General features: G+C 40.5%; 1 long non-coding RNA gene and 1 other non-coding gene across 5 annotated transcripts in view; one reads left to right on the forward strand and one right to left on the reverse strand.

The window, feature by feature from the left end:
• Positions 1–25,560, reverse strand: part of LOC144617182 (uncharacterized) — a 185,032-nt gene that overhangs the window by 17,105 nt on the left and 142,367 nt on the right. For 3 of the 4 annotated variants that reach the window (XR_013557365.2, XR_013557366.2, XR_013557368.2), the window contains 2 exons: positions 14,321–14,407; positions 7,439–7,552 (listed from right to left, as the gene is read on the reverse strand). This is a non-coding gene — a long non-coding RNA (uncharacterized LOC144617182). The remainder of the gene's footprint in view (positions 1–7,438; positions 7,553–14,320; positions 14,408–25,560) is intronic. The other variant, XR_013557367.2, reaches the window with a different exon arrangement.
• TRNAR-UCG (transfer RNA arginine (anticodon UCG)) lies at positions 18,096–18,180 on the forward strand. The gene has a single exon. It is a non-coding gene; the product is annotated as a tRNA-Arg (tRNA).

The following is a 25,560-nucleotide window of genomic DNA, read 5'->3' on the forward strand; positions in this document are numbered from 1 at the left end:
GAGAGAGAGAGCGCGTGAGAATGAGGAGGGGAGGGGCAGAGAGAGGGACACAGAATCCGAAGCAGGCTCCGGGCTCCGAGCTGTCAGCACAGAGCCTGACGCAGGGCTCAAACTCACAGACCGTGAGATCATGACCTGAGCTGAAGTCGGACCAACTGAGCCACCCAAGGTGCCCCTCCTAGTATTTTATTTTAAATGTCTGCATCTGTGCCTCTGAGTATGAACTGTAGCTTTGTTGGAGTTACGGCTTATCTTTGTCGGCTTTGGTTTCAGGATGTTAGCCATATTAAAATAATTAAAATATTCCATGTGTTTGCTCTCTAACAGTTTTAAAATAATGTGGATTAGCTGCTAAGTTAAGACCATTTGCCAGGAAAACAGTCCGCCTCTTGATGCTTCTTCAACATCTGCAATCATTAGTGGTCTATTGTGTTTCATTGTTCTTTGTTATACAGGATGTATAGGAGCATGCTTTCATTATAATGAGTTTAAGGTGTACTTAAGGGTAAAGACTAAACATGTGAGGTTGTATCTCCTCCACCACAATCCAGAGTTAGCCAGGGTTCACAGTTAAGTACTATTGTTTCCATATTTTTCCTACGCCCTTCCATGTTTACCAGCATGTGTGTGCACGGGTGAAATAATACAGGGAGGAACTGTCTTGAAACATTTACTTTTTTTTTTTTTAACCTTCCTTGGAGAGTTACCACCTATCTATAATTTAAAATATGAAATACACAAGGACATCTGGCTGGCTCTAGCGCTGGAGCACGCAATTCTTGATCTCAGGGTTTTAAGTTCGAGCCCCACATTAGGTATAGAGCTTGCTTAAAAATAAAATCTTCTAAAAATTAGGAAATACACATACTTCATCCTTTTCATTACTTGTATAGTATTCAACATTATGGGTTTACCAGAATTTATTTAACTGCTCTTCCAATGATCAGTACTTGGCTTGCCCCTTTTTCACTATTATATACAATCCTGCTGGGATCATTTTCACACACAGACCTTTAGTCCAGGTGCACATGAAATATTCTTTAGAATAAACTCCTCAGCATGGAATTGCAAAGTCAACAAAGACAGACAGTTTGTATGTGAATAGATACTGGAAAAGTTGCCCTCCAAAGAATATTTCGTCATCCTACCCTCCTACCAGCAAAGTGTCACTTACCACATCCTTACTAACCCTGGGTATTATCAAGCTGTTAGATTTTTGCTAAATTGAGGACTTAAAATCCCTTAAAATGTACCACCTTAATTTACATTTCTCTACCAATGAGGTTGAACACTTTTATAGAGCATATCGAATACCTGTGTTACTTTACATATCCGTTGTTTTTTTAATTTTTTAAAGCTTATTTATTTATTTTGAGAAAGGGGGGGCAAGAAAGTGGGGGAGGAGCAGAGACAGGGAAAGAGAGACTCCCAAGCAGGTCCACACTGTCAGCACAGAGCCTGCTGTGCGGCTCAAACCCACGAACCCATGAGATCAGGACCTGAGTCGAAACCAACAGTGAAATGCCCAGCCAACTGAGCCACCCAGGCAGGCACCTCCCACCCCACTGTTCTTTTTTTTTTTTTTTTTTAAGTAAACTCTTTGTCCCATGTGGGGCTTGAACTCAAAACCCCAAGATCAAGAGTTGTGTGCTCTACCGACTGAGCCAGCCAGGCATCCCCAGTGTTCATTTTTCTATCGGAGTGTTTATTTTTTTCCTATTGATTCATATTGATATTAATCCTCTGTTAATATCATGCAGACATTCTCAGGCTGTATGTTGTCCATTATGTTGTTATTCTTTTTAATTTTTATGTATTTAAATATGTCATTATTTTTTTTATGACTCTCATGTTTTCTATCTTGCTTAAACAGCATTTCTTCATTCCACACTTATTTTTTTTCTATACTTTCATCTACTACCTTAATGTTGAGTTTTTTGAGTATTATGCAAGGTATGTGTACATTTCTTTCAGAATGAACAACTCATCACCCCGGGTGTATTTCTTTCAAAATTGATAACCCACCAATCTTTGCCCTGATTTAAGAAGTAATCTATATTCTTCCTACTGATTTGTTTATTATCTTTATGATTCATAGCAGCTAACACTTACATAGTTCTGACCATATTCCAAGCCCTCTTCTAAGGGCTCTTTGTATATTAAGTTCTTTAATCTTCCCAACAACCCTCGTATATGGGTGGTAAATGGTCACTATTTTACACAGAAGCCAACTAAGACAGAGAGTTGAAGTAACTTGCCCAAGAATGCACACCGACTTCAGCCTGGCTTGAGATTCAATGTTCCCAACAATGCCAAATCCCAGTGTACAGACTCATGTTTCTAAATTCTATATGGTCTTCCTCATGACTATCTCTGCCTACACCTGCACCAATCCTACACTACCACAATTCTATTTTCAAATGTGTTTTAATTTCTGCAGGAGAAGTTACTACAATTTTTTTCCTCTCAGAGATTTACAGGCTATTACTTGCTATTTTCTTCTATCATGTGACCTATAGAATCAGCTTAAGTTTCATATATAATGATAAGGATTGCACTACAGTTCTATATCAACTTGGGAAGATTTCTATCTCAAAAATAGTGTCTTTCCATTTAGGAAGGGACTACCTGCATTTACTGGGTTGTTTGTTTTTTTTCCTACACCTTCATTTAAAAAAAAAGTAGGTTCATTTATTTATTTTGAGAGAGAGTGAGAGAGAGCAAGCAGGAGAGGGGCAAAGAGAGAGGGAGAGAGAGAATTCCAAGGAGGTCGCGCACTGTCAGCACAGAGTGACGTGCTGGGCTCAAACTCACGAAGTGTGAGATCATGACCTGAGCTGAAACCAAGGGCCAAAAGCTTAACCAACTGAGCCACCCACGCACCCCTTCCCCACAGCTTTATAGTTTTTCTTTTGGTGAGAATAAGTTCCTTTGTCTCTGTTTCATTTTTTTAATGTATTGTTGATAATATATAAGAAACCACTGATTTTGCTTTTGATTTACCTAAACCTCATATTCAATATTGTACTGATTCTAGTAAATTTTTTTCTTGGATTTCTAAGACAATCTCTTGTTTGCAAATAATTTTATCTGCGTCTTTCCTTTATAGTACATATATATGTACATACATACGTATATATGTATATATATATTATTCTTTTCTGTCTTACTGCATTAGTTAGACTCTCCATTACAAGATTAAATAGCAACAATGCTGGGAGCAAATTTATCTTAGGAACATTAGTAGGAAACGATTGTAATGTTTTACATCAAATATTTGCTCTTGGTTTATACTAACGTTTATCAGCTTAAGAAAGTTTCCTTCTATTGCAAGCTTGCTGAGAGTTATTGTTTACTTGTTTTTAATCAAGAATGATGATTGAATTTTAGCAAATGCATTTTCTCCCATATTGAAATGTCATGAGTTTTACCTCCTTTGATCTATTTATATAGTGAATTACATTAATGGATTTCCTTGTGTTGAGTCATCCTTGCATTAAAAATAGTTATATGTGCCAGGAGCCATGTCAAACACAGTAATTAGATGAATACACATTTAAAACTTTGCGTCTTCTTAATGAACTGACCTTTTTTATTATTAAATTTATTATTAACTGGAATATTTAGTGCATTCTCAGTCAATATAAGTATTAAGATGGTTGTGTTGAATTCTATCATCTTGCAATTTGCTTTTTATTTGTCCCATATCATGTGTGTTTCTTTGTTCTTTCTGGCCTTCTTGATCCAATAAAATATTTTTTAGTACTCCATTTTATTTGCTTTTTGGTTTGTGTGTGTGTGTGTGTGCGTGTGTGTGTGTGTATGTATGTGTTTATTAGTGATTGCTCTAGGAATTCGAGTATATATCCTGAGCTTGAGTCTACTTGTAATTAATATTATAACATTTCATGTAGAATATCCAAATCTTTCAAGGGTAGAATTCCACTTAACCCCCTGAAATTCTTAATGCTATGGACATGTGTTATCACTACATATGCTAAAAATATCACAATGCATTGTTCTTACTTTTGCTTGAACCAATCGAGTATGTTAAGGAAACTTAAAGGTAGAAAAATAAAATTTTTATTTACCACATATTTACCATTCCCAATTATGTTCATTCCTTAGTATCATTCTAAATTTTATCTTTAGCCCAATGAACTTTCTTCACCATTTCTTTTAGCCCCATGACTACTGGAGCTAAATTGTATTAAGTAAAATTGTATTAAGGTATAGACCTTTCAAGATATTTTTTAACCTCTAATCTTAAAGATTATTTTGAGAGATATATTACTTTTGGTTTTGTGACTTTCTTACATCTGTAGATTGATTTTTTTTCCAATTTTGAATATTTAAGGTTATCATTTCTTCAAATAGTTCTGACCCATTCTTTTTTTTCCTTGTCTTCAGAGACTTCAATTACATATAAGACACGTGATATCATTCTACAAGATACAGAGGCTCTGTTCATTTTAGAAAATAGAAAATAAAATTTATTCTGTTGTTCAGTTTTGATATTTTCTAATTGATCTATTTTCATGTTCTCATACTTTTTATTCTGCAGTATCCAATCTCTTAAGCCACTGAGGGAAATTGTTATTTCTAGTATTTTTAATTGATAGTTTTGTACAGCTTGTATTTCTGAGATTTCCCAACCTGTTCATTATGTCCATTTTTTGTCTTTAAATCCTTGAACATGCTTACAATCACCATTTTTATACTGTGTTCTAGCTCCAAAATCTGAGTCATTTTCAGGATCTCTTTTGGTTGTCTGTTTTTTAATCTTGATTATGAATACCATTTTCCTGCTTCTTTGCATATGTATTAATTTTTATTGCATGCTGCACGTTACAAATGATATATTGTACAGCATCTGGATTATCTTGTCTCTCATTTAAAGGTGTTATGTTTGGGGGCGCCTGGGTGGCTCAGTAGGTTAAAGGCCTGACTGTTGACTTTGGCTCAGGTCATGATATCCTGGTTCCTCAGTTTGAGCCCTGTGTGGGCCTTGGTGCTGACAATGCAGAGCCTGCTTGGGATTCCAGGAATGCTCCTCTCCTCTGTGTACTCTATCTTTCTCTCAAAAATAAAAAAAAAAAAAACTTTTTTTTTAAGGTGTAATGTTTGGTTCTGGCCAGCAACTACATAACAGGTTCATTCTTTTAATCCTTCAGGCTTCATTTTATGCTTTCTTTGGGCAAATCTATATTGATTTTGACCTCAATTCTAGGATATGCTCCTACTCCTTATTCCAAAAGAGTGGCCTTCCTGGGGTCTCAGTCGAATGCCCCGTGTACTCAATGAAGTCTTTCCGCCATCGTTGGGTCAAAACTCCAATATATTTTAGCACTACGTGACTTTTGGCATTTCCATTCATTTCTTAGTGCCACAGCAGCTGTGGTCTTGCAGAATCAAGAGGTCTTACGGAATCTTACCCTGTACAGGCAAAGCCCAGAGCAGCTCTTAGCCAGAGGTAAGAAGAAACTCCACACAGACTTCTGACATTTCCCTTCTGCAGAGCTCATTTGTCTCTGGAATTCTATCCTGTGAATCCCAACTGCCTCTTCATGCCCTCTACTGCCATTTCTGTCTCCTCGGCTCAGTACAACTTGATGTTCTTCACCTGGGCTCTTCACTTAGTGCCAGTTCAGCAAAGCGCCCCCAGACATAAAATCAGGTTGGATGTGGTGCTCACCTCATTTATTTCCTGTCTTGCTGAGACTGGAGTCCTGCACTATTTTCCAGTGCCTAAAAGTAGTCACCTCACATGTTTTGTTCAGTTTTACAGAAAGGTAAATCCGTTCTTCCATCATGGCCTTGAAGTTGTAATAGAGAAACCTAATTGGTATTTCTCTAAATCTCGGTCTCATGCTCTCATTCTCTCCCTCTCTCTCTCTCTCTCTCTCTCTCTCTCTCTCTCTCTCTGTCACACACACATACACACTTTGCCATCCTTTGAAATAATAATGCTTCCCTTTTTTTCTTTCTTTTCCAATGGCCTCAGTTTAAATTGGTTTTGTTTAATGTTTTTAAATGTGTTTTAATTTATTCTCCATTAATGTCAAGAATGAAGTTACCGATACAGACCCTCCTGGTTCGACAATAAAAACTTCATCACACTTTACTCTCTCCTTCTCCACCTCTCTCTCTTTCTCCCCCTCCCCCATCTTTAGGAGGTTTTTAAAATTATATACATTTTTCTGTTTAAAATTCTTTGTTATAAACTGTACATAATTTCACAACCACATTACAAGCGATCCTCTAGATTTTCATCTACGTTTTTCTTGCTCACTGCTCTTTTTTTCCTAAAACATGTCTGTGTCTTTATTAAATTCTTTATTTTGATTAATTTTTGCTTGAAGGTCTACTTTAAGTTCTGTTTTTCCAAAAGCATACACAGGTCATCTAATTTCTGAATTCTTTTAAATCTGAGCCAGGCTTTCATTTGCTTTTGCATTTAGACAAGAGCTTGGCTTGGAATATAATTCTTGAAACCTAACACTTTTTTCCCAGAAATCTATACATTTTCTCTAAGGTTTTCTAACGTTGATGTTGCAAATAAGAAGTCTAATGTCATTCAAACTCCACCCCCACCCCTGCTTTGGTGACTTTTTTCTCCCAGCTGACTGCTTCCACCTGACTCCTTTCATACCCCCTAAGTCTATGCTAACCCTGCTCCATATAAAAGGCTGACTGTTTCAATTCAGAGAAGCTGCCTTCTTTTGTTTACTTGATTATTACTTCTCATTCAGCCACTATTTTCTCCTTCCGGAACCCACAAAATCATGGTACTACTTCTTACACTTCAACATTTCCTGCCTCTTGAATTTTCTTTCTTGAATTCCCCAATCTTAAAGGTTATGCTCTGCATATTCTGGAAGAGTGTCCTGTACCCACTCTTCTTTTTATTGCCAAGATTTGTTTTTTGTGTCTCAACATGTTTTTGTGGAAGTTCGCACTTAAGAAGCTCAAAAAAGGATCCTTGTGAATCTAATTAAGAAAATGACCTCCCCCAACCCCAAAGTTCTTCCCTTTATTCTACAGGAGGTCTGTTTTACTAGAGATTATTGTATCTGAATGCTCATGTCTGATCCTCCCCATTTGAACTACTGAATTCCTTAATGTATCTGGAAATTTTTGTCTCATCCTTACAGAAGAAGAATTAGTTGTGTGTGTGTGTGTGTGTGTGTGTGTGTGTGTGTGTGTGTGTGTGTGTTTAGGTCGGTTTGTTTGTTTGTTTGTTTGTTTTGAGAGGGTGGAGAACCTGAGATCATGACCTGAGATTAGAGTAGAACCCTGAGATCACGACCTGAGCTGAAATCAAGAGTCGGACACTTAACTGATTCAGCCACCCAGGCACCCCAAGAGTTAGTTGTTCCAGAACAGACAGTCAAAACGTGAACAGTGGCTCATCAGTGTCCCCTTTATTCACTCCTACCTGTTCCAATGCCGGTTACACTCCTCAGCTTCATAGATGCGGTGACAAGTTTCCAACAATAATACACAAATGACATTTTTATACTCCTTTTACACTCCTTGGGACTGTTCCTTTCTGAAATGGGAAAAAGGAAGGGATCAAACAGGTGCAAAGGATGTCATCTTTGTCACACAAGTTTCTCTTTCTTTTCCTTAGACTATGACAAGAGAAGTTTTGTTTGTATTATATTAAGAAAAAATGAAATTCTTTAGGAGAAAAAAAATGGCTATACTACAAGTTCTTTCCTTAAGGAGAAGCAGGGAAGTTACTTTGATGTCTCATTCTTACTATGCAGTGGGGTGGGGAGGCAGGGTATGAGATCTTAAGTTACTTTCCCACCACTAAAAGCCTTCTGAAATACTTTCCTTGGAACAACCTCTCACAATCTTGAATTTGCTGTGGACTTGTGTGTCCAACTGCCTAAACAAGGACAGGGAAATATGCCCATGAAAGTTAACCTTTGTTGAATGCAACCATGAGGTAGAAAAAACACTGGGAACATCTGTATTTTATCCTGCCAATATGTTCTCTCTTATTCTAGAAGCACAGGATGTCTTTACTCTGTCAGCTGCAAAAATATTATCTCTCTGCAGGAATGAAACAAGTGTGGAATATATATTATGCTACCACATTACACGCATACCTAAGCAGAAAACAAAGAAAATAGCCATTTAATATATAACTCAATTTTGTCTCCAGGGACAGATAAAATTTTTTATTATAATACCCAAATGGTACAGTACATAAATATACATGGGAAATGTGATAGGGCTAAGTCAGGCTCTTTTGGCTAGATGCTGATGGCTAAAAATTTACCATCTGACACCCATCCTAATCTTGCCTTCCCATAGACATGAAGTAGGCTATATTTTTTACAAGGGCCAGGAATTTGGGGCAAGAGAGACCAAACCCATCACCATTTTTCAGCAGATCATTAATTTCTAAATGTGTGTAGAAAACAACCATTGGCTGTTATCTTACAGTTTCATTTCAAACATTATACCTTATACAGTTTACTTAATAAATAACCAAGAGAGTAAAAAAAAAAATAATGACAGTAACTAAATTGGTAATTTAATAACTTCAGATGATTCTTGAGGCTTAGTGGTGTTTATCCTTTTTGAAATCAATAACTTTTCATTTGGAATCTTAAATCCACTTTAATGAGCATTCTGCTGGCAGTCGTTTTATTTAGGATATGAGCTTATACAAACAAAAGTAATAGAGGCTTTTTCCTAGATAACAATTTACAGTGAACTCTGCAGATCACATGACTGATTGGAATCTATAAACCTCTGCAATTCCATTATATATGCTTCTCAAACATTTTAAATGCTTTTAACCAGAGAAGAGGTTATACAGGAAGAGTGTTCTCAACATGAGGGAACTTCAAGTTTCTCAGTGATTTGAAACATGTCTGAAATGGCTCTTCTAACACTCATTTTATTTTTGAAAAAGCCCACATAGAGCGACAACACCACTTTCTTATAGACAACACGTGACAATCCTGTGATAATGTCCCTTGCTTTTTGTGTAAGGTGCGTGTGTTACCGAATTATCAAAATGAAACATTTACCAACACACAATAACCTATTCCTTTGTACCCTCCCATTAACTTACTCTAACTCTTACAACGTCTTCCGCATTGATTCCCTCTCTGCAAGAAAACCTTGGGGTCAAGCAATCTGCCCATATAAAACTAATTAGAAACACCTTCCATAAACCAAGGGGCTAAGTCTCTTGTCGCTGTAATCCACACTACACTGCCTCTGTGCCCCAGAGACTCAAGCAGTTCTGGAAGCCTCCACAGGGAACTCAGGAATGAAACTATGGCTTTTGGGCTCATGACTGTTCTCCGTGAGATGCCGTCCTCTGTTGCACTGATGTCGTCTCTTGGAAGCATTTCAAAGCTATCACGCCCTTCAAGCACCAAAACTGTTGCATTTCCTTCATAGTTTAAAAATCCTTTATAAAAACAATGATTTCACCTTTGGTTATAATTCTGCTTTTCTCACAGGCTCAAAAACTAATGGTGTCTCCCCACCTTGATCGTCTCGCAAGAGAGTTTTCTAACAAAACCCCTCCTTAAGCCAAAAAAAAAAAAAACACAAAAGTGCAGATTACACTAAGAGATATCCAGGCAGACTCCAAACCCCAGTTTGGGCTGGGCTGGAGCCCCCTGCCCCATTTCTAAGTATCTGAAGTTCACCCCTGTATCAATGAATGACCTACTGTTGTTATATGAACACTCCCTTGCTGGGCATAACTCAAGTGCCCACCTGAGAATGAAGTTAACCCAGAGGAAAGCAAGTCAGGAGAGGAGGAGAGACCCTGACCCACCTCATCTCAGCTTGTGCAACCAGCATCCACCTTTGGTCTCCCCAGTTATGGGTGCCAATAAATTCCCCTCTTTGCTTAAGTCAGTTTGAGATTGGTTTTATGTCACTTCCAACTGAAACAATCTTGACTAATATGCTAATAATTACCAAGTTTTATTGGGTTGGATAAATATCAATGCCTCAAGAACTTGAAATAACGCATCCCAGAGATTTCCAACCATGAAAACCACAGGCTGATGAGTGATTTAATTAAACATGTACATATAGATCACTCTCCAAACCGCACATAGAGAAATGAGGGAAGACAAATCTGAGGAAGGACAAAAACCTTGCAATTGAAACAACATATTAAGGAGAGGACATCTGCCCAATGTTTTGGACTGCGAAGATAAATGATTCCATTTTATGCTGTTATTAAATTGTATTACTCTTCATTAAAGTTAAATGCATTTAGAGGAATTAAGCTTATCAAAAACTTGGCAGTGTAACATAAGCGATGATTCTTTGTTTATTTGACGACATCCTCCTGTGGGTTGATTCACAATTTTAATTTTGGAAAACAATATTTCCTTCATGGGGACTGACAGAATGATGTGAACTGCTGCATCATTTTGCATGAAGTCATATCGATTCTGAAAGGAAACAGAAGCCAAGTGACTTAACCCATTTTTCAAGGAGCATTATGACAATAATGTGTCTATATTGTCAGAGGGGATCATATAAACTTCAGAACTGAAATTAGCCTCAGTGAAGGGGAAAAAAATAAAGACCTGGAATGAAGCTTCAGAAGAAAATACCTATTCTTTTTTAAGTTAAGTACGATGGAACTCGGTAAAGATAAAAATGCTAAATATTTTTTAAGCCCGTGTCAGGCTCTGTGCTGACATTCTCAGAGCCTGGAGCCTGCTTCAGATTCTGTCTCCCTCTCTCTCTGCCCCTCCCCCACTAGCGCTCTGTCTCTGTCTCTCTCTCTCTCAAAAATAAATAAACCTTAAAAATTTTAGTTTTTTTTTTTAATTCTCATTATTTTTACTGGAAAAAAAACCATTTTAAAAAGCATGTATTAAAAGTACGTATCAGTTACTAAGATCCTGCTATGGTGACCATGGTAAGCAAAACAAATACAAGAGAGAGCCTGCAACCTAGTGAGAGCAGAAAGCAGTAATCCAATCACAGAATTTTCATTGCTGTTGGGGTAAATATTACCAGAGACATGTGTCCTATCACCCTAGAAGCCTGTACGGGGGTTTCACCCTAAGCAGATAGACCAGGAAGGACTTGGCAAAGAATTGATGTTTGAAGAATGAGTAAGCAGTAAGTAGGAAAAGAGGGAGAAGAGGATCCTAGTGAGAGAGAGGAGCCACAGGTGGAGGGAAGAACACACAAGTGCATGTGTATGTGTATCTATATGTGTGTCTATATATGTGTGTGTCTATATATGTGTATATATGTGTGTATGTGTACATATCTGTGTATGTATATATGTACGTGTCTATGTGTGTGTCTATGTGTGTGTGTGTCTATATGTGTGTATATATATGTGTGTATATGTGTGTATATATGTGTGTATATGTGTGTATATATATGTGTGTATATATGTGTGTATGTATATGTGTGTGTGTCTGTGTGTGTATGTGTGTCTATATATGTGTGTATACGTGTGTGTGTCTACATGTGTGTATGTATATGTGTGTGTATATATGTGTATGTGTCTATATATGTGTGTGTATATATGTGTGCATGTGTGTATGTGCGTGTATGTGTGTGTGTATATGGTGTGTATGTGTGTATAGGTGTGTGTATGTATATGTGTATGTATATGTGTGTGTATGTATGTGTGTGTATATATCTGCGTGATATATATGTGTTTGTGTATATATGTATGTGTACCATTCCCACACAGATCTTTTAAATTTATGAACATTTCAAACCCTCCAAAAAGTTGTGAGAACAGTACAATAATCACCAATTTGTCATTCACGCAGATTCACTAATTGTTAATATTCTATTAACTTTATAAACACACACACACATCCTTTCTATGCTTGAAAGAGCAGTGGCATTCTCTTACACAATCATCACACTCAGGAGACTTAACATTATCTAATAGGCAATGCATATTCAAAATGACCTGTTTGTCCCAACAATGTCCTCTACAGCTGTTTTTTCTCCTGATCCAGAATCCAAACAAGGATCATACATCGCATTTCATCGTCCTGGCTCCATCAATCTTAAAGAACTCCTTGGCCCCTCTGTCTTTCGTGACACTGATGCCTTTGAAGAGTCCAGGCCAGCGACTATGCAGGATGTCCTTAAATGTGTGTTTGTCTGAGTGTTTCCTCATGGTTAGATTCAGGTGAAACATTTTAGCACTACTATCACATAGATGATGTTGCATCCTTCTCGATATGTCACATCAGGCGCCATATGATGTCAGGTGTGCTGTTATTAATGATGATCCTTTCAGTTTTTCCACAGGTTGATTTCATATCCTGTGGCCATAATCCATTACTGAAGAATCCAGACAAGGACAGCAAAATATAATTTCTACTTCCCCACGAGGCATCTTAATGCCAAGAGACATTAACACAGGTCATTTATACAGACAAAGCTTTGTCGGTTTTATTCACGAAAGGTGCATATAGATCACAAACACACAGTGACAGGGAATGAATCTTCTACAGCAATTCGACAAAACTGGCGCACTTGGGAGGAAGAATGGTGAGAAGAAGCAAAGTTTGAAGGTGAAGTCCAAGGCCTCAGGAGCCAGACTGTACAGGACATCACCCTGGCTCTGCCACTCATCACCTATGTGACTTTGGGCAAGTTACCCACCCCTTCTATCTCTGCTTGCACATCTGTAAGTGGGCAGTCAGAGAACTCACCTTACGTGGTTGTCAGGAGCAGTGAGTTACTACCACACACAACAAGGTGTAACGATGATTATGTTTCCAGTGAAGGACCACTAACTTAGCTCCCTGAGTTGACTAAAGGAAGACCCTAGGTCTTCTTTATTAAAAAAAAATATTACCTGAAATTTGGACCCTGTTAGTAATATAATCTGGTAAAAATGTCTTCACGTTTGCATAAAATCACTAACATCATCTAATGAAAACTACTTAGGACACAAGAGTTTTGATTTTAACGATCAGATGACCAATGTTAAAACATTTCCCAAATCATAAGCAATAATCTTAACAATAAAATGTGTCCAGTGCCATTTCCTGTGGAGTATTTGATTACCTCCTGTTTCTCAGGGATATATGTGTGACCTGTGTCTGGTGTGAAAGCATATATATAATGCTGTCAATCCCATGGAAGGATCTCAATCACAGACAGAAAGTGTCCTGCTCAGAGATCGACTCAAAAATATAGTCTAGTATTAAGATCACTCTTAAATCTGACAATCACAACTTGGTTTTCAAATTTCAAGGATATTTTTCTGATTAGGAAATTCGGCCACAGTATCTTTACCCACCGTCTTATGTTTATTTGTGTGCAGGGTGGTGCTGATTCTGGGAGCCCTAGGCATTCTCCTTGATCTTACCCCATTACCTCTTTTTGAAAAAATTACTTTCTTTTCCCGGTAGTATTTGTACCGCTAGTCATTCGTGGCTTAGTAAGATTAATTTTTAATATACTTTTTTCCCTTTGGTGTAATAATTATATTATCAAATAGGAAAAAAGAGCTACCCTTAACTTTCTATTTTTAGGATTTGAGTTTCTCCTAAAATGCGTAACCATAGTAGAGTTCTTTTTTTTTTTTCTTAACAAGGGTAGAAACATTTTAAACTTCTAGAAGGGACGTGTTATTCTTTGAAGAAAAAGGGGATCAAGGATCAACTGACCTACATCTACACTTTCAAACAGAGAAAAGAAAAACATTTAAATCAGTAACACAATATTTATATTTACCATGTCATAGCTAGTTCAGGAGAAGATAAGGCAGGGTATAAACATCTAGACAAAACAGAAACAGAGGAAGGGAATGGCAAGAAGCAAGGAGAGGCAAAGTGATAAAGGGAAAGGCAAAGTCCAACACTGCTGACCCCTGCATCCCCAAGTTTCCCCCTACCCAAGGCTCAGGGTTAGCGCCCTCATTCCTTCCATCACTCTCAGGCTCACTTCCCTAAACATCCCCCTCTGACCTTCCCCCCTGCCCAGAAACCCAGAGTTCAATTATTACATCGCCAACTCAGCCTACCTACCTATACCTCAAACATCCACTGCAGGTTTTCTTCTTTTTCTTCTTTCCTTTATTTTTCATCTGTTTCCTGCCCTTTGTCAAAGTTAACTTTGATCCATTTCACAGGCATCAGTTTTACAGTCATGAAACCCGGATGCACAAACATGAAATTCCCTTTATTTCTTCAAAACTGGCAAAGCTCACGAGCCCCCATTTCCACAGATGGGAGAATACCTAACTCTGCCAACTGAAGGCACACTCGGGGCATTTCTGAGTTCCGTGGGGTAAATATGTCATCAATGTAAAATTCACACTCACCCCCTTCTGTTCTTTCCATCAATCCTCTAAATTGGTAATAATTATAAGGATGGAACAGCATGTGCTACAGAGAAGAGGGAGATCAGCCTAGAGAAGACAGTAAAATAGTCAAGTAAGTGTCCAGTTACAACACAGATGAGTTTCCTGAAAATGTTATGGGAGTGCAGAGTGAATTTAAAGAAGCAAGGAGGGGGCAGACAGAAGCATTAACTCAGCCACAAGGGGCCAAAGACATCTTCTGAGAGGAAGTGTGTTTTGTTTTGTTTGGTTTGCTTCTGTTTTGTTTGTTTCCAAAACTGTATTCATTTGTTTTGAGGAAGAGAGGGAGGGAGGGAGGGAGGGAGGGGGAGAGACAGAGAGAGAGAGAAAGGAAGGGCAGAGAGAAGGGGAGAGAGAGAATCGCAAGCAGGCTCTATGCTGTCAGCTCAGAGCCTGACCCGGGGCTCAAACTCATGAATTCTGAGATGATGACTTGAGCTGTGATCAAGAATCTGATGCTTAATGGACTGAGCCACCCAAGGGCCCCTTAAGTTTTATCTTCCAGGGTGAGTAGGAGTTAGTTTAAGAAGATGGGAAAGGAAGTGTCAGGGCGCATGAGCTAAGGTGCGGAATCCTGGGAGAGTGCGACATGCTTGGGAGATGAAGCAGCTCTGGAATGTCTAGGGCACAGCCAATGTTCAGAAGAGCAGGTAGGAGGTGAATCTAGAGAGAATGAAGAGGCCGTATGTCAAGCCCAGGAACCAGGATCATACTCCCTAGCCCTGGAGTCAGCACATTGGACATGAAGTCCCAATCAAGCCTGTTGCCTGGTTCTGTAAACAAAGTTTTATTGGACACAGCTACGCTCATCTGGTCAGATCTAATCTGTGGCTGCTTTCCTGCCACCACATCAGAGTTAAGTCATTTTGACAGAGACTGTATGGCCACCAAAGCCTAAAGTATCTACTATCGAGCTCTTTATCTGATAGTTTGCTGACCCTGCTCTAGCCCACCTGATTGATACACGCACCCTTTTTAAAACAAAGAGTTCACATAGACCTGAAGTGCCACTTGGGTATCGTTAGCATATTGCTGTTTAGATTTGTACAAACCTCAAACTACAGGTAAGCATCTTTTAAATTACACGCAAACTAACATTACATTTAAACTAACAAAGATAATAACATTCAGGGTGCCTGGGTGGCCCAGTCAGTTAAGTGTCCAACTCTTGGTTTTGGCTCAGGTCATGATCTCACAGTTCGTCGTTGGGCTCTGTGCTGACAACACGGAGCCTACCTGGGATTCTCTCTCTCTCTCCCTCATTTTCTACCCCTCTCCTGCTTGTGCACTCTCTCTCTTAAAATAAATAAATAAACTTAAAGAAAGACAGCACTCAAATTGATGGTATTCATTCAACATGACCAATGATACCATTTCTACAGAAACAAACTTTCACTCCTAACATCAGACTCGCTCTACCAGGACAGGTTATTTGGAATTCAGAAACTTACACCTCTAGGGCCACAGTTTTACTTATTTGAGCTAGCAGGAAACCTTTGTTAAAATAACAAAATACAGTGCCTTCATTGAACTTTATATGCCGCAAATGCCTCATATTGGAAGACAAAGTCCCTCTGCCTTCTTTTTTTTCCTGTAGGCTATTGATAATTATAGTAATGCCCGTTGGTACAATAAAAAAACACAAACACCTACACAGGCAATGAAATCAATTGTCGGCACTCACTACTAAGGCAGCCATTCAGGTGATCCACAATTGCTTACATTTTTAAAATGTCATCTAAATGAAAACACAGTAATTGGAAAATATCGCAGAGAGCTGCACATCCTAGATTACATGCAAAGCCATTCATGAAATGAAATAAAACATGGGATACTTATTGCGGCAACAAAATAGCTAAACACAGCTGGTCCAAACTGGGTGAGCCCAAGAAGTGGCAATGGATTCAAGACAAGACGACAAATGTGAGAATACGTGGCATACTACCTGGACAAGATTGTAACATCAAATGGTGGTGGGGAAGAAGGAACATGAGGGAGGTTTCAGGAAGGACTCCTGAAACTTGGGAATGTACACTCATTGATATGAGCGACACAGAAGACGAGAAAGTTTGGAAGGGGCAGACATTAAGTTTACTTGGGCATGCTGAAATTAAGGCACCCATGACACTAAATCTGTAATGAAGAAAGGTGCAGTCATGAGTGAGGACTGGCTCTGATATAAAGATCGGGGAGCGAGAAAGAAATGTGTTGTTTTTTTTTAATGTTAGTTATTTTTGAGAGAGAGAGAGAGAGTGTGTGTGTGTGTGTGAGAGCAAGTATGAGTTGGGGAGGGGCAGACAAAGAGAGGGAGACAGAGAATCCGAAGCAGGCTCCGGGCTCTGAGCTGTCGGCATAGGGCCCAACACAGGGCCCAAACCCACAAACCATGAGATCATGACCTGAGCCTAAGTCAGATGCTTAACCAACACATGCGCCCCAAAGTGCGTGTTGATGTATCCACACAGAAGTAAAAAGTCAGAGGAGAGAAGGTACTAAAAGATGATTAATCAACAACTGGCCACTTGAGGCAGCTGTGTAAATAACTACACACATGCACCCCCAAACACAATCAATTCAGGATGATGTTCACTAATGGAGGAAACTGTAACATGCATCAAATCAATTACCAATACAAAAATCACTTTTATGCCTTTGGACAGGTACACAGAGAAGAGTTTGCAGAAGATTTACTTTTGTTTGCTGAAACTTGGTTTGTTCTCCCAGAAGGCACACTAACTTGAACAAAAGGGCAAAATAATATGGAATGTGGCAGTCATGGCTAGGTGCCTACTTGATATCCATTCTCCTTTCTTCTTTACTAACAGAACCTTAATTTTTGTCAGGGTGGTAATGAGCCCAGCTGAAAGCCACAATTCCCAGCCTCCCTTGCATCTACAGATGGCCACGCGACACATTTCAGGACAATGAAATATAGGTGAAAGTCACCAGATGGAACTTTTGGGAAAGCCCTTCAAAAGGCAGGTAGCCTCAGCTGACTAGATCCTTTGTCCTTGCCCTTCTTCCTGCCTGGACACATGATGTAATAAGCGGAGTGACCATATTTTTTTTTAAATTTTTTTAACGTTTATTTATTTTTGAGACAGAGAGAGACAGAGCATGAACGGGGGAGGGTCAGAGAGAGAGGGAGACACAGAATCTGAAACAGACTCCAGGCTCTGAGCTGTCAGCACAGAGCCCGACGCGGGGCTCAAACTCACAGACCGCGAGATCATGACCTGAGCCGAAGTCGGCCGCTTAACTGACTGAGCCACCCAGACGCCCCAAGGAGTGACAATATTATAACCTCGATGCCCCAAGAATGAGGTAAGGATTACTGAGTGGAAACATAAGACAGTCCTGGGGGCTGCATGAAACCCCAGTATCAGTACTAGACCTTCTACTTCCAAATGTAAGAATAAGAAAACCTCAAATTTTTTTTAGTTTATTTATTTTGAGAAAGAGAGAGAGACCACAGGAGGGGCAGAGGGAGAGAGAGAGAATCCCAAGTAGGCTCAACACTGTCAGCACAGAGCCTAATTTAGGGCTTGAACCCACGAACGAGAAGATTATAACCTAAGCCAAAATCAAGAGTCCAACGTTTAACTGACTGAGCCACACAGGCACCCCTGAAAATCTCTAATTTTTTAAATCACCGTTTTCTAGATTCCTGTTCCTTGACACTCAGTGCAATTTCTACCAACCTAGAAGCCTTATTTAAAAATTGGTCTCAGGGGGCGCCTGGGTAGCTCAGTCGGTTGAGCGTCTGACTTCGGCTCAGGTCATGATCTCAAGGTTCGTGGGTTCGAGTCCCACATCGGGCTCTGTGCTGACAGCTCAGAGCCTGGAGCCTGCTTCAGATTCTGTGTCTCCCTCTTTCTCTGCTCCTCCCCCTGCTTGCACTCTGTTTCTCTCTCCCTCAAAATAGATAAACATTAAAAAAAATTTTTTAAATGGTCTCACGTCCAATCTCTGCTAAGATAGCCTTCAAGTTAATATGACATCTAGGAAAAAATGAAGAGTTGATTATCACCAACATGCAACAGGAAACTCCTTGTCCTGTGACTAGGGCCACCCAAAGTAAAGGGAAAAGGAGACGAACATCCAGGAGATAGCTGGCCAGTTTAGAAGGGGTTGCCTATAAGACAGTGTCTACCAAATCCAGAGGCTAGCATCCCCCACCATTTTTTTTTCTTTTTGGTTGGCATTTTCCCTTTCATCTTTAAACCAATGGAAGAAAAAAAAAAAGAACAATAAATGCTAACACAATTACTTTCAGTGGCTTCTCATTGCCCCACCCAATCAAGTAGATGTTGGACAGTTTATTGAACTATTAATGTGTGCTTTGTATTACCAGTGATGTCCTCTCCTACGCCAACCAAGTAGCCAGGTTAATTGCTGCCTTGCTTCAGGGGAGCTTTGCAGCAGATGCTTCAAAGCAAATTCCCTACTAACCCTGCCTGCTGTTTGGAATACAGGGGCTTCAGTCCCTCAGGTGGATTATGTTGGAGGGAGGCAGAGGCAGATGGGGCAAAGGAGAAAACAGAGTCTGCCCTACACTAGAAAAGCATGGTGGTCTCTACTAACAGCACTCCCGACAGTATCTGGGGGAGCAGCCAGGGCTTCTGAGGGGCAGGACAGGTATAAAACAAGAGAGACCGTCCCCCGGGCAACAGGGCTCCTATGTGAATAAAGATCACTGCAGCTCAAAGAGAGCCCAGAAACAACCACTACCTTTAAGGTTCTGTGACGGCTGTAACAATAGAACTACCAGTATGAGCCAAAAAATTAGGGGCAAGTTCTCTGTTTTTCAAGAAACCCCAAAAGTCTCTGAGATACCGAGGGAGGGAGAAGAGCCCCCAAATGACACACTGAATTTACTTGTAGCAAGGTGAGATGAAGGCTCAAAAGAGTCATTTGCACACTCCTGTTTGTGATTCAAGAGTTATTCCCAATGCCAATTCCTTCCTCTGGAATCTGAGCCTCAACAGCTCAATCTCCTCAACGTGGTGCTCTAGACACGAGCATGAGTCTTACACTCCACTCGTGACGTTTTCTGTTTGGGGGTTGTTGTTGTTTCTTCCCCAGCATATTCTGCCCTTTGACAAAGTACACTCACCCATTCAATACATGAGAGCCCATTTTTTTTTAATCTTTAAATACTTTCCCTTCACAAAACTCTCCCTGATCCTGAAATTCCAAGTCCTCGTTTCCCTCTTTACATCTCCATATTACTTGTTGGCAACTTCTCTTGGGACATTTACCCTGTCCAACTTTGTGCTCCAATCTCCTAGCTGCTTCTCCACTATCAAACACCTTAAACAAAATAATAAAACCTTATTGAACATCTACTATGCACTCGAAGGAGAGGGATGTCTGTTTCCCAAGTATGTGGCATAGTACCACATATGCATTCGTTTACCAGCAAATATTTTGTGAGGGGTCTACTATGTCCTGTCACCTGGAAAAGAATACAGAGCGAGTCTTCAAGGTCCCCGAAGTCTGTGTGTTATGGTCAAGGTTCACAGGTTGGAACATCATCAATTCTCAGTATTTGCTGATATCAATTCTTAGCATTTTAAAGCCACACTGTACTTTGAGCAGAATGGGGAAGATAATTTTGCGGGGCAGTGACCTTCTTGATATCTCAGAATATGCCACGTACGCTTTGCAGTTACTAGAAGCATAAATAGCAGGAAAAACTTTAAGTATGCTTTAACCATTTCCATTTTGAAATCAGGTAAGTAAGATCATTTTTCTTTTCTTTTCTTTTTTTTATTTTATAGACTCTTAATCAAGTTTATTATAAAGTAAGCCAAAGACAAAGAGGAACTGTGAATCACAGGTGCAATCTTGCATCAAGTTCAGCATCTACTTTACTTCCCTATTTTATTTCATTGTTTGTTTAAATTTGTTTTCTTTCTTTTTTTTTAAATTTACATCCAAGTTAGTTAGCATATAGTGTAATACTGATTTCAGGAGTAGAATCCACTGATTCATCCCCTACATATAACACCCAGGGCTCATCCCAACGAGTGTCCTCCTCAAGGCCCCTCACCCATGTAGCCATCTCCCTAACCACCAGCAACCCTCTGTTTGTTCTCTGTATTTAAGAGTCTCTTATGTTTTGTCCCCCTTCCTGTTTTTATATTATTTTTGCTTCCTTCCCCTATGTTCATCTGTTTTGTATCTTACATTCCACATATGAGTGAAGTCATAGGATCTTTTTCTTTCTCTGGCTGGCTAATTGTGCTTAGCATAATACCCCCTAGTTCCATGCAGCTCATTTTTATTTTCAAGGCAAATGTGCAAATAAAAATATGTGAAATTCATGCAAAATGCTGAGATGAAGGAACTGTTATCTAAGAGAAAGCTACTTTCTCTTCTCAGGACTTGCTTCCTTAGCCTTTCATTCTTCCCTGCTGTCACTGCTGCTTTGGAATTTGCTGTTATGTGTAATAAGACTCCATCACAAATGTTTGTGGAGAATTCAAGAAATATTCACTGGAGATCTTGGCACAGACCAGCCATGACTCCATCTCTGATCTCCCTTCCCACGCTCCCCATCCCGTGTTCAGGCTCTCTTTCTTCTTCCCAGTTAGCCACTCTCCTGACTCGACTAGCTGCTGGGGGGGCAAACTTCCTGTTTTCCATCTCTCAAATATGTCACAAACCTTATGTATTAAGGGCTAGTGAAGTAAGGAACTCTGGCCTAAGCATCAAGAAGCCTGAGCTTATGTGGTCATTTATTCAACAAATATTTTAAAGCATTTTATATGTTTCAGGCACTGGGTTAAGCCTTAGAAAACAGGGATGAACTCGGGGTACCTAGGTGGCTCCATCGGTTGAGTGTCCAAAGTGGGCTCAGGTCATGATCTCGCGGTTCATGGGTTCAAGCCCCGCACCAGGCTCTGTGCTGACAGCTCAGAGCCTGGAGCCTGCTTTGGATTCTGTGTCTCCTCTCTCCCTGTCCCTCCCCTACTCATGCTCTGTCTTGCAAAAATAAATAAATGTTAAAAAAAAAATAAAAAGGGGCACCTGGGTGGCTCAGTCAGTTAAGCATCCGACTTCAGCTCGGATCATTACCTTGCAGTTGGTGAGTTCAAGCCCCACGTTGGACTCTGTGCTGACAGCTCAATTTGGAGCCTGCTTCTGTGTCTCCCTCTCTCTCTTCTCCTCCCCTACTCATGTTCTGTCTCTCTCCCTCAAAAATAAATAAACATTTAAAAAGACAAAGAAAAAAAGAAAACAGGGATAAACAAAATGGGAAATTCCTGGTCTTCAAAGAGCTTACATTCTAAGGGAGAAAAACGATTAACACATTCACAGATAACCAGAAAGCTTTCAGATAGTGAAGAATGCTCTGAAAGAAAGAAATGGACAAGTGTGACAGATAGCAACTGTTGGCAGGTGCTTCCAGTATGGCACTTAGGGAAGTCTTCTCTGATATTTAAGTAGGTTTGATGAATCGGGCCAGAGTCCAAGGAAGAACATTTCAGGCATCTCAGCCCAAGATGAGAAAAAGTTGAAGTCACAGAAAGGAGATAGCCCCTAGGATGGACAGAGACCCTATGTGAGGCCAGGAGAACAGGGTTAGCTCATGGAGGGCCTAGGAGCCACAGTGAGGAGATGAGATTTTAACTTAAGAATACAGGATGTATTTGATGTGCTTAAAGCAGAGAAGTGACAGCTTCTTTTTTTTTTTTTTTAAAGATCACTATGGCTAACAGGTGGAACAAGGAATTAAAAATACTGATTAGGAGACTACTGTATAGATTCAGGAGAGAGAAGGGGAAGGACTGGATACATGAGAGTTGGACCCCGTATGTGAGCTGAAAGAGAGCCACCAAGATATCACCCAGGCTTTTACCTAGAGCACTTAAATAGACGGTAGCTCCCCTTACTGAGATGGGAAAGCATTCCAAGCCTGCCTTACCTGACCCTGGGTAATGTGGTCTCTTCAACTTGGAAATGCAGATATTGAAAGAGAGAGAATAGACAGCCTCAGATACTCCTTCAGCATTACAATATCAAAGCTCAATTGGGTAACCAAGACATGATATGCTTTTCTTGTATTATTCCCATAGGGGGAATAACACAAACTTTCGAACAAAAGAGGCTGGGAGCTCCATAAAGCTTCCAGAATGCTCCACAAGGCCATCTGACTTTGGCAAATAAACCACCTGTGCCTCAGTCTCCTCATCTTCACAACAGGATGATAAAGCTGACTTGCTTCGCTGGGCTGCTATCAGGAACAAGACAGTTGGAATGTACTAGTAATCAGGTAATCACACAGTCTCCTTTCCAGACAGACTCAACACTTGTTCTTTCTTTTCCTTCAATCACTCCACTTTGTGAATCTCTTGACCCGGGGATTTTCTTTTCTTCTGAGGGTGAAGCAGCAAGTCCAACTCTGGGGGTTCCCAGAGCAGAATCTCACGTGTGTCCCTTCCTGCGATGGTCACACAGCCCTAGACCTCTGTGGCTTCTCGCCTGGAAGGCGAGCGTTGCAGGAGGAGGGCAACACAGCCAGCTCCAAGCTCGTGGGCTCCAGGTTATCAACCCTAGGGTTTCATGCTTCACTTTGACTTATCAGCTTCCCCTGCCATGAGCTCAACCCTCTCCCAGATGAATGGGACTTCGAGAACTGGGTCTGAGAAAAAAGCATGATGGAATGCTTCACACTGCTCATTCTCAGACACACCGCCCACACGCCATGTTGCTGTGGCTCGCCATGTTACATGACACTCGGGGGATGAGACGGGCACACTACAGGAAGGGAGAGGACGGTCTCATGGGCTGCCTATACCCCATTTTTAGTTACCAAAACCTAAAAATCTTAGCCACCATAAAAATTCACTAATGAACAAGCCCCGTCCTTTTTTTTTTTTTTTTTTCACATATGCCTCTCTTGTTTCCATTTCTTTCATTTGTTCACTTTTCCTTTCAGGAAAAAGTCCAAATGATAGAATTCCCCAAACATCATGCTTTTCAAAGGTTTCCCGCTGTCCAGACAGAAAGCCAGGTTATTGTCGTCATTTCTGCTGTGGCAGCTGGAGGGCAGTGCAATTCTCTCTTTCTCTCTCTCTCTAGTCTCTTTCTCTCTGTGTGTATATGTCTCTCTGTGTCTCTCTCTCAGAGCTTCTCATTTCCTCCCAGTCCCCTCCGAGTCCCCTCCCAGCCCCCTCCCAGTCCCCACCCAGCTAAGTGAGGAGGGGAAGAGACACAATGCAGGGGAAATAAGCACACAGGGCACAGGAGCCCTGGGGGAAATGATGTGGAAAAAAAAAAAACCAAGCAAAGTCAAGCTCACAGATCCACATCCTGGTCTAGCTTCCTCCTCACTCACACAGGACTAGCTGCTTTCACACCCATCCAACACGTGCTTCCCTTTCTACAACTTCTCCCTACACCCAATTCCTCAAATTCTTCATGTGTGAGCTCAGCTCAGCCTCACCCTTGCACGCTCACACACAAACTCAATCAGCACCTCCCCGTCTTTCCTCATCTCCAGCTCAGGGCTGGCCCCCAGGCCTTGTGACCCGGGACTGGGAGAGGCCACTGTGCTCTGACCACGTCTGGGTGTGGGACAAGAAGGCAGACAGTGAGGCAGAGCCTGATTCCAGAGAGGCTGGCTGTTGGAGAGCAGCCCAGCCCCACAGGCAGGGAGGGCATTATCGGCGAACGACCTGAGTGACTACTGGCAGACAGTGACAGAGCCCAATGCATGAGTGCCCACGGTGCCACCACAGGTCACAGAACAAGCAGGAGCAGCTGGTTTTTGTGGGCAGGGCCAGGCATGGAACTAGAGCAGGGGAAAAGGAAGCCACAGTAACAGTCGTCCATTTGCAGGGAGCTTTGTGCTTTCCAAAACTGAGGCACCTTGGTGCACCTGTTACTTTTACTTCACCTGTTACCTCTCTTTAGAGGTGAGAAACGGAGCCCGTATGAAGGTAGAAACTGTTCTATTTGGACGTTTATGACAGAGCTGGGTTAGATTCCAGGCCTGGGGTGACAGCTTTACCCAAAACATCACTGACCTGCATAAAATCATGTATCAGGAGCAAAGTCATCATGCAGGGTAGTATCCCTGAGAGGGCTTTGCAAGGTCAAAGTCAGATTTCTCACCATCTCAAATACAAGGGCCCCTACTATGGCCCTTTAATGTGTCCATGTATTCTAAGGAAGGACAACAAAAGAGATCTCAGGTAAGGGCCAGCAGAAAATTGGTGATCAAAAGAACATGCTGGGCACCAACCTCTCATGACAGGTTTCAAAGCCTCCCTCTCTTCCACTCCCTCCTCATGGAATGCACAGAACTTATTGACAGAATATTGTAACTACACGAGCCCATGGTGAGGAAATTACAGACTATCTGCTCAAAACTGTGTTTGCAGTAAGCTTCTTTCTTTGCAACGCAAAGACAGAATATTTCTTTTAATAGACTTCCCCTTCTCCCCTCGCTACAATTTTAAAAAAGAGAAAGAAAAGACCAAATATGAAAGGTATCTTCGTGGTAATCGACGGTTTGGAATGAGAAATAAGTGCTTTGATTTTGTTTTTAAAGTTATTCTCCTTTTCTAAAGCTTTTATTTTCCCAGAAAAAATTAGCGGTGAGGCATTGCAAATTCTGTATTTTTATACTCACTCTATTAGGGGTGCCTGGGTGGCTCATTCGGTTGAGTGTCCAACTTGGCTCAGGTCACGATCTCATGGTTCGTGAGTAAGAGTTCCATTTCAGGTTCTCTAATGTCAGTGCAGAGCCCACTTTGGATCCTCTGTGCCCCCCTCTCTCTCTGCCCCTCCATTTCTTGCCCTTGTACTTTCTCTCTCCCTCTCTCTCTCTCTCTCTCAAAAAATAACTATTAAAAAAAATTATATTCACCCTAGATTTTAATACGATATTTTGACTGTCTTTTGAATTTCTTTATGACCTAGATCAAGCTTCTCTGTGCCACATTAGTAAAAATTAAAATGGTAGCTTCTATCGATATCACAAACATGTTATATGGGCTGGGAAAGCAACCTTCCATGAGGCCCTATTTATAGGGTTTAAAACTAAACTTCTCTAAGATGCCAATACCTAAGGGTCCTTGGGACACTTCTTGAAACTGCGATTCTGCTCGTTTTTCTTTTAATTAGGAATCTATTTTATTTTACTCAAAAACAAATAAATAATTCCAATGTCGAGAGCCAAAGTACAT

This window comes from Panthera onca, chromosome A1 (genome assembly GCF_046562875.1).
Source record: "Panthera onca isolate mPanOnc1 chromosome A1, mPanOnc1 haplotype 2, whole genome shotgun sequence".
NCBI classification, from domain to species: Eukaryota; Metazoa; Chordata; class Mammalia; order Carnivora; family Felidae; genus Panthera; species Panthera onca.